The following is a 12271-nucleotide window of genomic DNA, read 5'->3' on the forward strand; positions in this document are numbered from 1 at the left end:
TCCATGTGAAAGAGTTTGGAAAATGGGTATTTTGGATGGAACCTAATTATTTTGCTATCGATTTTCCATGACCTCTGATAAGGGTGGATTGGATATCTATGGCCTTTTGGATGTCCTTTATTTTTGGGGTCTTATTGATGAGAATTTTTTGAGCATCACTCGGAAAGGTAGAGAGATGATTGATGAAAGGTTGGCCATGAAAATTAGAGGGATGGGTTTTTTTAGATTTTTGGGAGATCATATTTGTAGTACTCTGGCTTAGCCATGAGAGTAAATCTGGGATGATGTTAAGTTTTTCTTTGATGTATTTTTCCTGAAAGGTGTAGCGAGAGAACCACATGGCTAGTCTGAGTAGTTGGGCATTGACAACTTTATTCTATTTGAATGTGAACATTCCTTCAAAAGATGAGAAATATGTTTCTACTAGGAAATTATGATCGATGAGGTGGAATTCAAATATCATAATTCCTGTTTTGACTTCCACATTTTCTTTCAGAGTAGAATGTTAATGGAGTTGGGAATCTTTGAATGCTCCCTTTTGTATCCACACACCTTTCTTTTGTTGTTGGTGTCTTATTCTAATAAGACCGCTCCCCAATTTTTGTCACTAGCGCCACTTTGCAAGATTCTTTTACCATCTGGTGGAATTTGTAGTGGTCGTATATTTTGCATTAATTCTTTCAGGTTTTTCACCACTTCCGTCTGTTCTTTGCCCAATGTGAAGAATCTTTTTGAAGTATCTTGGTTAATGGGCTTGTAAATTTTGACGGGGCACGAAGTCTCTAAGGTAATTTATGATTCCTAGGAACTGTTGGACTTAGATTTTTGTTAGACCTTCATTTGGGAATTTTTGAAGTTCTTGGGCTATGTGAGGTTGGGCTTTGCACGTGCCATCGTGTAACTTCATTCCTAGGAACTCAATTTTGGGCTGCCCCAAAACCATTTTCTTTTCTAATAGTGTAATCCCATATTTTTCAGTGATATATGCAAATTGGGCCAGGAGTTTGACTTTTTATCTGAGGAGGAAAGTAGCATATCATCAATATAGATAGGGTATGGTGTAAGATTGGGTTGTATATTTTGCTCATGGTCTTTTGAAAAAGGGATGGACTTGTTTTGAGCCCAAATGGCATCACAATTCATTGGAAGTGATAGTTTGGGATACAAAAATCTGTTTTGGGCCTATCTTATACTTTGACTCCTAGTTTCCAAAAACCTGCTTCTAGGTCAAACTTTGAAAATACCTTTGCTTCTGGTAGGCTGGAGAACAAAGAGTTTCTATTTGGCAAAGGGAATTTTTCACCTGTCAGGAAATGGTTGAGAGGTTGATAGTTTATTACCAATCTTTGCTTGCCTCAAACTTGTTCTGATCTTTTTGTTGACATAAAATGTATGGAAAACCCATGGAGTTTCATTATCTTCAATTAACCCTTGAACTTTTAGCTCGTTGCATTCCTTGTTTTCCAAACTTTGGTGGTTGGGGTTCATTCTAGGATGGCTTTCTTTAGTTGGGTTGGCATCTTTGTTCATTTTAAATGAAAGAGAAATAAAGAATTCCTCATTTTTCCATAGCGGGTGGTCGTATTTTTGTGAGTGCTCCATGTGTGAATTTGCACATGATTTCTGGACAATGCGTTCTTTGATTGATGTCAAACAATCCTCATTCATTTGAAAGTAGTTTGGGACCTACTCCCATGGGGTGAAGTATTGCTTGTATGCCAATCCATGTGGAAGTATTCTGAAACCTTTTTTCTTTGTATATAGGTCGAACCCTATAATCAAATCTTTTCCCGAAAGTTTGAAATTGATGACCCTATGGAATTTTGAGCATCATGGAAAGAATTATAGTTTGATAGGCTTATTGATCAGCTCTGTGCAGAAATTTTGGTTATTTGCTGCGTTGAAATATTGTTTCTTTCTCTTCCAGAACTCAAGTGGTAGTATAACATGATTCATGATTGTATAAGAGGCTCCAATATAAAAAACGGAGGCTACTTTGATTGGTTTTAAGTACTTGATTGAGATAATCTGTATTTTTGCTATAGGGATAGGCTGAACTGAATTTATGGCATTCATTTTGAAGATTCCTCCATCACTATTGTTGTCTGAGTCTGAGCTTGGTCATAGGGCGCAAACAATATATGGGGAGATTTTGTCATCTATAGAGAATATTGATTCTACATCATCATCAGATAGAGACATGCCTGTGACATCTTGTATGTGTGTGATCATTTTTGCCGTTTTTCCTTTTGGGCATTGTTTGGCAGTGACCTTTCTTTCCACATGAGAAACATCGAAGACTTTCCTGGTCTATTCTTTCTCCAGAGAAATTTCGATGGAGTATTTGACTTGAATGACCTATTTTTGTATCTCATTCCCCTATAGTTTGGCTTTTCGCAAGAGCAAGGTGACTTTGTTGAGCATTTGATTGTGAGATCTTTTGGGCTACAGACCTTGTCTACCTACTTTGTTTGCTTCATATATTCTTGTAGAAACTTGTTCTTGGAGCACATCTTTTCTAGTGCTCTCATGATCATCTGGAATAGCTCGCCGAGGGTTGTGTTCTATAATGTTCTATTATTTGCTAAGAGGAGTCTAAATGTCTCTTCTCCGAGTGGCTCTGGTATGGACGCCAGGATATCTTGTTTTAGGTTTGGATCATCTACTCCTCCAATTAAGTATAACCTTTTAGTCATTCTTTTATAATGCAGTTCTAAGTTGTTCTTATCCATTGAGAAACACTTCATTTTAAAGAACGCTGCTCTAATCTTTCTACCACTTGGGCATCTTGCCCAACAGAATTTGATAGAGGTGATTTAGAGCTGTTTCGATAGATTCTGCTTGCAAGAATTGAAGCTTCCTGTATTCTCCCAGACTTTGCCACCAGTCATGCAATATTTCAGTGAACCTCGACACAAGTTGCAGACGGATATCTCTTATTTCTGCCTAGGCTTTTAAGCCTCGAGTAAGGTCTAAGCTTTGAATTCCTAGAAACTAGATCTCCATTGACTTGGTGGTAAATCATCTAACATAAAGGTATGTGGTTTTCTGCTAGTCGCAAAGTGTTGCTTGGTGGTGTGTTGTTCTTCTGATGACAACACCTCTTCTTCTATGATTGGCTCTGTTTGAGGAAACCATGTTTCTCTGTTTACCCCTGAAGATTAGGTGTGGTTTGTCATAAATTGATGTGGGGCTTCATCATCACTATCTTCTTCTTCGGTCTCCCATAATTTAGATTGTCCGGAGGATGATTGCACTTCATCTCTAAAGTCATTTGTCTCTTCATTAAGATTGATCCGAGGGAGGTTGAAATATTGATGGATAATTTGTGTGAGGCAATTTGTCTTTTGGACCATGAACTAGTTTTTTGTTTGCCCATCATCTACTTGCTTCTCTTTTTTTTTTGTTTAGTTGGTCTTCTTCTTCTTCTTCTTCAAGGATTCGTTTGAGACGAAGTATTTGATCTCCTATTTTGGTTGGCATTGCTAGTGGCTAGAACTGTTGTGGTAGCTTTGAAAACATCCATGGAGTGGGGTTTACTCCAAGGGATAGAGAGACTAATTTTTGCTGGCTTTGCATAAAGACATATTGACATTTAAGACTTTTAAGTTATGCCTCTTTTGCTCGGAAGATTCCATGTGGAGTATGTTGGGATTTTTCCATATTAAGGAGCTCTTCGTGTACTTCTAAGAATTTGTAAACAAGTTTGCTCATTGTCGTATCCACCTTTGAGATTTCATCATTGAGTTTGGTCATCTTATGGTTGACATGAGAGTTTTTCATCGATCTATGCTAGAATTTTTTTTGGGCTAGCATGTTTTTTGTTTGCCAATTTAAGATGGCCTTTGCAGGTGAGATTTTTTTTAGGGATAAATCAGGTTCACGAAATTTTGGATTTGGGATTTTTGGTTGATGGGTTGTTGTACCAGCTTCATCTGTAAATAATGCAGATAGTGGAAAGTCACCTTTGTGAATATTTATCATGAGGTGGTGAGCAATTTTTCTTCTTGTAACATGGTAGTACCTTTTTTTTTATTTCAGCCGAGGAGGGATCAGTGAATTTTGTTCGTCTTCGTCCTATCGGGTAGGTGGGAGAGAGGGATATGACGGGGAATCGAATGAGTATTTGACTAAACAGTCAAATTTTCGTGAAGGCTGCCCAAAAGGAGCAATATCTGTATGTCCCGCCTCCCATCTTTCTTTCAATTCTCTGCCAACACTATTTTTCTTGGGAACTATTTTTGGTTCTTTCATATCAATGCAATCTAAGAAGTTGCAGATGTCCCAGTAAATATGCCATGAGGATGACTTATAGGCACATATGGGGATTCCATTTTTGTCGAAGGATGTGATTTATGCATTTGTTGGTATGACTGATGACATCATGTATTGAGTAGAAAGTATTTTTGGTGTTTCTTCCTTCTTTTGAAAATTGATTTCAATGGATCCATCTTTATTTGTGGAGTAGGTTGGATCTGTTGAATGGACTGTAGGAAGTGGTCTATAGATCTTCTCATTATTAGTAATTCATGAGGTGGGAAGGATCTTTCGTAGCTCCTCGGTAGTGATTTTTCTTGGTATGTGGGTGCAACTTTGCTGTTGATTTATATCAACAATAATCATCAGTGCGTCTGGGCTTCCCGGAAGTGCTATGTCAAGGGCATAATTTTAGACTCTGTAAGCCATTTAATAGTGCAGTGTAGTAACGATGGATTCTGGATCTTGGTCTAAACCCACTATTTGTAACTAAACTTCTAAGGCATCTAGAAGTCTTTTATCTTTCAGAGACATGCATAAATTTGGATAGAACGTGACAATTAACACACCCGCATTAAGCGTAGCTTTAAGAGTACTAATGGAGGCGTGTTGAAACCTTCACATTCGTGTATCCAACAAAGTTATCCTAGCACAAATAGGTAAGCCTTTTCTTCCATGATGGGTGAGGGCAAGTCGAATAGCCCCAAAATGGATGTGGGGTCAGCCTATCCATTGCTGAGGGAACTCTGGCATAACTTCTAATGTAGCTAGTTGATCCTGCTCAATAACAAGTAGGTTACATTGGTCAAATTTTGTTGATTGGATGCATTCTTTGACCGACTTGGGTTGTTGTCGAATGAGGATTTTTTAGACCTAGTGAATATGCTTTGGTATCATCCAATTTTTTTGGTTTATCGAGTAAAAGATAAATTAAAACAATAAATTAAACTGCCTAAAATATCTTCTTTTTTTTAAAAAAAAAAAAGCATTTTACATGAAAGTCTCATCTTATTTATCATATGAGAAACTTCAATGCCAAGATATAAACATTATAGAGTTCTTTTTTTTTAATAGAAATAAACATTTTAAAGTGGATGGAGCAAAATAAAAGATAAGGTATAGTTTGTGGCATTACCATAAAAATAAAAATAAAAAGGGTGCATAATAAGACAAAGGGAAAAAAAAGATCAATTTCGAAATTGAAATGTTTGATGTTTTTGAGAGGCTCCAATAATAGGAATAACCCTAATTTTATCCGTAGCTTCTAAGTCTAATTATAGTATTTTAAATGGACAATGAATAGATTCAAAGTGGTCCACTATGAAAAAATAAAAAGTGAAAGGTGCAGGAATAAATTTACAAGTTAAAGTATCACATTATTAACTTTTTTTTTCTTTCATATATAGCTCAAATAATTTGCGAAGACCAACTTGGACAGTGGGACGGAGCGCATGCTATAAAATTCCCTGATCGAAAGAAGTCTATATTAATGTAATTGAAGAATAAAATTTAAATATCTATGGTAACAATTTAAAGTTTTTTTTAGAATTTTTTTATTTATTAATTATCATCAAATATATTGTTTTGATAAATTGATATACATATCCTTATTAAATATTTAAAAAAACATTACTTTTTAGCCCATTTACATCACTTATATATTAATTAGTTTACCATTTCTTAGAAATAACTTTTTTTTTTTTTTTACATATTTTGGTTTTTTACAAACATAAAAATTGACATAATAATTTTGACTTTAATAAGATTTTTTTTTTAATAAAAGTTTGTATGTGTCCTTATTTTATGTTAAAAAAATAAAAGATAAATTTTGTGAGTTAGTTCTTTTACTCTTTTCATCGAAAAATATTGAAAAAGAACTTAAGAACTCAAAATTGTGGAAATATTATGACTGATAAAACTTAAAGTTTTGTGTAGTAGGGATCCAAATCTTATTTTCGGAGAAGATACATATTATGGAGTGTTAACCGGTATCATAGAACTAGATTATTCTTTAAAAATCGTGTTGTGTATTTTAATTGTGATTGGATTTCAAGAACTAGCATAAAAAATAATGATTGGATAAAAATTTATGATGTGGCATTAACTTAGATTGCCACGTGGCTCTACGTTGGCTGATATCGACAACAATCAGACATGACTGTAGATTTGCTAATAGAACGGTAGTTTGGGAGGTTTTCCCACCAAAAACAAAGAATTTGGGGTTAAGTGTAAGAAAATGCAAACTACAGAGGATTTTGCCGCCAATTACTCTTTTTTGTTATATTCTTTTTCTATGCTCCTTCCTTTTCATTGCAAAAAAATAATAATAAATAAATCAATTAATCAACCAAATTTAATTTTTTTTCTTTCAAAATCATCACATGTTACATTAATAATATACCATTTTAATAGGATAGAAAAATTCTACCTGCAAGGGTACACATTATGGGTGCTCATCTGTTCTGATCCAATATTTTTGCCCCTAACCAATCCAATCCAATTAAATGTTGATTATTGGAAATCATCATTCAATCCAGTCCAATCCAAATATTATTATATTTGTAATTGGAATAGATCAATTATTTTATCTTTGAACCTAAATTTTATTATTAAAGAAGTTTTAAAAAAACATATAACATAAATCATGAAAAAAACTGAACACTATTTAACAATAATACTAAATGAAGTCTTTATAATTACCACATGAAGTTACTAAAATATTAATTTTACAGCACAACCATTCAAGTTTAAAAGTAATGTGTCAAAATTAACCAATAACTAAAGTACTTAGATGGTAACAAAATATGAACACAATAACAACATCTCCAAATTGCTAATATAGCATCCAAAAACAACAACAATCCAATTAAATATATTTATATATAATATAATATATATGGAAAATATATATTAATTGCAATGAGATTAGATCGTTTTCTAATTGGATTTTCACAGTTTTATCTGCCAATCTATCAAATCCAATTAACATCCAACTTTTTATATCAAATCCAATCCAATCCAATTGTAATTGGATATCCAATATTTTGTAATTGGATTTGTTTGGATCTGTGTAAGAACACCATAATCTAGTTACTTTATAAAACGTCACTTAGTTCGTATTTATTAGAAAAATATCATTTGAGAGAAAATGGTTCAGTGGGGCATTGTCAAAATATGCAATTTGGCCCAATAGTTTAAAATAAAAATGTAGTGTCTTTATGCATTATTTTGAAAATAAAATAAAATAATGAGTCCAACTAACGTAATTAAAACATAAACCATAACACATAAATTCATAAACTTTCTTGGCGCTCATCTAGATCGCTAATTGCTCATGGGATACCCCGCGTCATACATGCCTAGACATCGGAACTCCTTATATCACAGTGCATGCTAAGAAGAAACCCTATTGCCCACCTGAAAGGGGGAAAGTAAGGGGGGTGAGCTAAAAGCCTAGCAAGAAAATACAAACAAAATACAACATTCTACAAGAAACACAAAGCAATCTACGTACATAACATAAACTCATGGCACATCATAATAAATCATAATCATATCAAAATCATAAGACTTCATAAACATAAGCATAATCATACATCATGTGATTATGGCACCCCTATTGTCCATGTCACATCATGAGGTAACCAGCAAAAATATAAACTGGTAAAACCTCATCTATGAGGTAAACAAGAACTCTGGTCCTTGAATAACCTCGACATGTCCGCCCTATGAGTTACATCATATCCTTAGTAGCTCATTTGTTGTATCGTGTTTAGTACCCTAACAACCTACTGCTTTTCATACAACATACAAGCAGATATACAACAACTCATATCATAACATAGAAGCTCATACTTTTCATAACACATTAGCTTACCATAGCTCATACTTTTCATAATACAAGAACTCCTGCAACATATTAGTTCATACTTTTCATAACATAATTCACAGAAAGTTCTAGCTAACTTCCTTACCTCAAGTCAAAGAAAAATATAAAGTGTGGGGTACTTCACAACGAGCCTAGAATCACAATCAAACATTCGTCTTAAAATCATGTAAGAATACACATGCCCAACATACATACCCCACGTGTGCATGAGCCATGCACTCGTGGCACATGTTACACAACACTACAAACATTCAATAATGTCACATAAAATCATAAAAGAATAATGTCAATTCTACTAAATAATCATTCATAGTTACAAAACAAAAATCATACGTTTGATTAATAGGCATACGCTTGAACGTAAAATAAACTTGCATGTAACATGTGTACGTAGGATGATTCTTAATATTAGCATTGAAGTTGATAAATTATACTTGTTCATCTTATTACCACTTTCTTAAAATTCAGCAAGAATTATTTTACCAATTTGTTAACATTATCATATTACCTCCTTAGGTCATAGGATTTTATTCTAGATTTTATTTCACAAAATTATTTATTTATTTAGCACTTAAGTCACATTTGTTTTAAAATAATAAAATCTCAATTATTATTCTAAATAAAGATAAAATATGACAACTTTTATATTTCTCACAAAATAATTAATTTTAAAAATATGTATATATATACTCACTTTCTATAACAATATTTCTAAATTAATAAATACTTTAACCTTTTAACAATTTAAGACATTGAGGTCACCACATTTTACATCTAAGTCATATTTTTTTAAATAAGTTGGAAAATCCAAACTACACACCCATTCACTTAAATAAATTCCTTAGTCTCATTTGAAGATAATTTTACTTAATTAAATGTTTTCAAATAATAATAAAAAACTACATTAATAAGAATGAGAAATTACATTTTTAAAAGTGTGGAAAAATGCATTTTTCACATATAAAGTCTATAGCCATATTCAAAGAACTTGAAACAACAATAAAACATCAATAAGGCTGGAGATTCCATTACCTCCCTTGATTGTAGAATCAAGAATACACTAGCAAAAAGAAACCTTGACACCTATAGGAATTTTTGAAATCACCAAAGAAGGAAAAAAGAAGAAGAAGAAAACTTAGTGATGAGGAGAAGACTAATCTTAGGGAATAAAACTCAAACTAAAACCAAATCAAAGCCATTCCTATTGTAATGCCCTACTAATTAGGGTCCATTTCCACGTGTGTTTAAATTAGTGCGGGACTCGCTAAACGAGTCATTTGGACTAAAACATGTGATTAAGCCACTAAGGGTTCATGTATTAAAAATCTTGGTCAACGAATAAACATTTCCATTAAAATAAAACTTCAGTCTTTACATGGGATCCCAAAATACAAGTTTAAAAGTTTGTTTACAACTCAGGGATTACAAGATAAGTCGACCTAAGCTGCAAAACATGGCCCAACCCTAGTTCCCCTGCGATACCTCGGCCATGGCAGTCGAGCATATTGCATATGTACACATCACCCCTAACGTTCTCCAACTCATGGCTGGCCAATGTTCTCCTTATCCTTACCTGCACCACAAAGCACCCGTGAGCCAAAAGGCTAAGCAAGAAAATACATTAACAAATCCAGATAGTCCACAGAATATAACAGCATGCTCAAGAGTAATAACTAGAACCGTGCATACACACTGTACAAGTAAGTGACTATAAGGTCACACAAGTGCTTATCGCACTCTTGTTCATTCTTATGGAATCTGAGCCAGCCAAGTGCATAATGCACTCCCGTTCATTCCTAACATATCATAAGCACCTAACGCTCTCCAACTTTATGTTGTCCTCTAGTTCTTGTTGACGTTTTAGCGGCCAATCTGTACACCCCGTGGCTCCTATCAGGGCCAGAAGCCAACACAGTATCTGAGGTCTTCCTTTTCTGGTTACTAGGGCCTGCTCCCCTACCAGATCCTATAAAGGGTGGTACCATTCTCCCGATATCCCTTCTGGCCGCACTCTCGCGCCAAATTTTGTTCTCAGTGCCCTCTGCAGGAGGGTCTCTTTTCACTATCTGAGCATATGCTGTCACTCGAGGTACTATTGTAATTTTGACATCTTGTCCTATCATAGACCGCATCCCCTGAAGGAATATTTCCTTCCTTGTCCCATCGGTGGGCACCAATTCTACAACGAACTTGGATAATCTATCAAACCTCAGTGCATACTTTGCCATTGTCATATTCCCTTGCAGCAATTTATTGAACTCTTTAGCTTTTGCAGCCCTAATTGTATCATTATAATACTATTCATTGAACTCAGTTCTAAACTCTTCCCAATCCAAGCTATTAATTCCCCTAGTCAGGGATACTACCTCCCACCAGATTCAGGCATCCTCCAGAAACATATACGTGGCACAGGCCGCTCTCTCGTTGCCCACCATCCTCATAAAGCCTAGGATGGATGTGATCATGCTCATCCACTACTCTGCCTTGAGTGGATCTGTGCTACCCTTAAAATCTGGAGGATACTGCTTCCTGAACCATTCATATAACAACTCCCAATGGTTCTCTATCCCTGACTGCTATTGTATGACAACCTGTTGTTGCCTTAACTGACGAATCTCTGCTTCCTGCCTCTGCAGCCTAGCTTGCATATCAGCAAGCACCTGTTGCTAGTTTTCAGGAGCTGGCGAAGGGGTATGACCCTAATTATCATTTTCAGCCTGTATTCTCTGGCCGGCTTGCAGATCTGACTGTCCTAGAAGCATACTTCCAACGTGTACCTTGTTGTAGTAATCAATTCGGCCAATTAGGTTGTAATAACTAAACCTCTTGCTACCCTACGACTCAAGACCGAACAAACAAACGTTCACACTCAATAGTCATGCTAATAAGCATGTCAATCCATATTCATATCCAAACATGGTGCTAATAAGAACTTCCTAACATTTATAAATAAGTAATGATGTTAATAAGCATTTTCTAACATACATGTATCTATAACAGTGCTAATGAGCATGTCCTAACCCACATGTCCGTATAACAATGCTAATTAGCGCTTCCTTTTGCATTCACAAGCAATGTCAATGCTAATAAGCATCCCTATACTCTCACACATATACAGTCATGCTTAAAAGCATGGAGATTCATATTCATGTTCAAACAAAGTGCTAATAAGCACATTCTTAACATTCACAAGCATTAACAATGCTAATAAGCACATTCCTGGCATTCATGTACATAACATAATGTTATTAAGCATTTCTAACATTCAAGAGAATTAACGAAGCTAATAAGCATTTTCATGCACGCGCATAGGCAGATAGTGATGCTGATAAGCATTCCTTCTAACATTTAACGGTGTTAATAAGTATCTCCTGGCGTACATGCACGTATAACAACACTAATAAGCATTTCTGACATTTAAGAGCAATAATGATGCTTATAAGAAATCCTACAACATTTACAAGCGACTTTTGTGCTAATAAGCGCATCTTTAGCATGCATACAATAGTCAAGGGCCAGGCCCTATCAGAATTGCTCATACTTTCTATTTAAACAAGCATGTAAGGCATATAGATTTCATTTAAGTAATTGCACACATAACTATAATAATAGATACCGAACCTTGAGTCGAGCTTGTCTTTAGCGACGAGTGTACATGCCAAGTCCATCATCAGGAAGCCTTAAACCTTGGTAGCTTTGATACCAAGTTGTAATGCCCTACCAATTAGGTTTCGTTACCACGTGTGTTTAAATTAGTGCGGGAAACGCTAAACGAGTCATTTGGACTAAAACATGTGATTAAGCCACTAAGGGTTCATGTATTAAATATCTTGGTTAATGAATAAACATTTCATTAAAAGAAAACTTCAGTCTTTACATGGGATCCCAAAATACAAGTTTAAAAATTTGTTTACAACTCAAGAATTACAAGATAAGCCGACCTAAGCGGCAAAACATGGTCCAACCCTAGTTCCCCTGCGATACCTCGGCCATGGCGGTCGAGTAGACTGCATATGTACACATCGCCTCTAACGCTCTCCAACTCATGGCTGGCCAAGGTTCTCCTTACCCTTACCTGCACCACAAAGCACCCGAGAGCCAGAAAACACATTAACAAATTCAAAT

This window comes from Humulus lupulus, chromosome 7 (genome assembly GCF_963169125.1).
Source record: "Humulus lupulus chromosome 7, drHumLupu1.1, whole genome shotgun sequence".
Classification (NCBI taxonomy): domain Eukaryota; kingdom Viridiplantae; phylum Streptophyta; class Magnoliopsida; order Rosales; family Cannabaceae; genus Humulus; species Humulus lupulus.